The sequence below is a fragment of the Bubalus bubalis genome, chromosome 16 (assembly GCF_019923935.1).
Source record: "Bubalus bubalis isolate 160015118507 breed Murrah chromosome 16, NDDB_SH_1, whole genome shotgun sequence".
Classification (NCBI taxonomy): Eukaryota; Metazoa; Chordata; class Mammalia; order Artiodactyla; family Bovidae; genus Bubalus; species Bubalus bubalis.
Genome location: NC_059172.1, coordinates 39,820,624 through 39,823,090, shown reverse-complemented (window position 1 = coordinate 39,823,090; position 2,467 = coordinate 39,820,624).

Sequence of the window (2,467 nt, the reverse complement as noted above, 5' to 3'; positions counted from 1 at the left end):
AGTCATAAACGTGGATGTAAGACATGTAAAGGAGATAAAATCAATGTGTTTTTATTACAGGTGACTAGAGGTGGGGAGTGTGGAAAAGTTAAAATGTAGAGGGATATCTATGATTCTCACACAGGAGACTAAGTTCATGGTAGTGATATTCACTGAGAATAAACAAAAGACAAAGTGTTTCAAGGAGATGATGATGAATTCAGGTTCTGATCTGTTGAGTCTATGCTGCCTACTGAATAGCCAGTAAGAAACTGAGCAGTAGGTCTAGGGCCCTGAAGACTGAACAATACTGAAGATAGATCTCGTACAGTCACCAGTGTACTGGTGATAGTGGAATCCACAATAACAGATGACACAACCTACAGAAGTTTGTTCTCTGAAAAGAGAGAAGAGGTGGCCAATGACAGAGCCTGGAAACAAAAACATCCAAGGGATGCTCAAAAGAAGTAGGACTTGCAAAGGGGCCTTTGAGAATAAGGCTGAGAAGCAAAAATGTTCAGAGCTAAGCTGATGGGAGTTACTTTTCACTTCAAATTACTTCTGGATATCCCCCCATAATAAAATGTTCCCAGGTAAGTAACTAAGCAAACAAAAGGGGAACAAAATATGTACATTCAGCACCAAAAGCTGAAAATTAAAAATACCTAATAATATCAGAATCTTTTAGTAATCTTTAATAACTATTCCTCAAGAAACTTCCAGGCTTCATCTTATACTAGTGAGGTTCTGAAAGCCCGAATGGAGACAAATACGTAATTGACAATCAACTCAACTATTCATAGAATACTTAATGACCACTTCTTTCCTAGAAGATTTTGGGATCCCTTATTCTCATCTTCATCTCATCCATTAAGCTGCTCTCTTCTACCACCATCCCATCGACCACCCATCTGCATGTTCCTTTTATCACTCAACCTGTATGTCTTCAATGCTCTCTTCTCAAACTTTAACGTGCATTCAAGTCATTTGGGAATTTTGTTAAAATGCAGGTCCTAATTGTGGATGGAGTCTGAGATGCTGCATTTCTACCAGGTGATGTTCTGTGGCAGATCAAAGGGCCACACTTTGAGTAGCAAGGGTTTAGAGTACTCTGTGCTTTACCCTTCAGGTTCCTGTTTTCCTCTTTTCTTCTGATCCACTCTGCATCCATTATTTATACTATGGCATTCAAAATGCCACTGTCTTCCTCAGTTTATTCTTATTCTAGCATTTCTTTTAATTCTTTCAATATGGCTCAATTTTGCATTAGAAAAGCAAATTGATTAAATCAAGCCACACAAGGGTCTTTGTTTCTGAGAGGCAATTTATGTCCCTCTGGGATGTTTGTTCATTCACTCTCTCAGGAAAAAAATTGGTAGAAAGAGGTTTCCCTTAAGTCACACCAACTGGCATCATAGTGCAAGACCAGAACTGTGGGATAAAAGGAAGAACTTTCCCTGAAAAGGAAAGCATTGCTTATTTTTTTTCAAGTTTCTCCTGCTCTAATCACTTTCTGGGACTTGAACCTTGAATATCCCAGTCATTCAAAAGTAGTAGTGATTGGAAAAAAAAAAAAAGTAGTAGTGAGGATTATTGAGGTTACAGTTTACAAACCTTAAACTGGGATACAGTGTCATAAGGAAAAAGAGTATCTGAAAATCTTACTTCCTCAGAAAATTCTAGAACCTTGTTTGTAATGTGAAAATTGAACAGGGGTTCAGACTCAGATCTGGTATGTGTGGATTTATTAAAAAGTCATTTGATCTTCTTAAACATTGGTTTTCTAATCATCCAAAGGCATAATAAAGTCTATTTCAAAGGGTGATTACAAGAGTTAAATCCTAAATTTCCATATAATGTGAAAAGTCCAGAAGCAGCTCTCAACCCTTTACAAACAGTATTACATTAAATCTTCACAACAATCTATGTGTATTTCTTACTACAACTTTACAGTGAGGAAACAAAGGTTTAGTCATCTATCCAAGGTCATACAGCTACTATACTGTGGAGCTAATTAGAATTCAGGCAGTCTGACTACAGTGCCTCCAGGTTTTAACCACTGCTTATTCTATTTCTGGAAAACTATAATATAGCATTCTTTTTGGACTTGATGCAAACAACCAGCAATTTTCAACGCTGTAAGTATGAGCATTTTGAGTGCGAAGCTTACATCGTATTTATTTTGTATCCCTCTCCACCCTACATCAGGCTTGTGCTTTGGGTTTTCTCAGTGTATTTTAGTCAAACAAAAAAGAAAACAAGACCCTATCATAAGTGGCAAATGGTTTTGAATGGAGAAATGTAGACCTTTGTCACTAAAGGAATCACTAAAGGAATCACTAAAGACACAGAATTTTATCTACACAGTAAATGACCAAGAGAATCAAGTAAATTCTTCTGTTCAGTTCTTGCATTAAGAGCTCAGAATTCATCAATCTTAATGCACAAATTCCTCGTAAGACTCTAGTTCAAACTATGGAATCTGTGA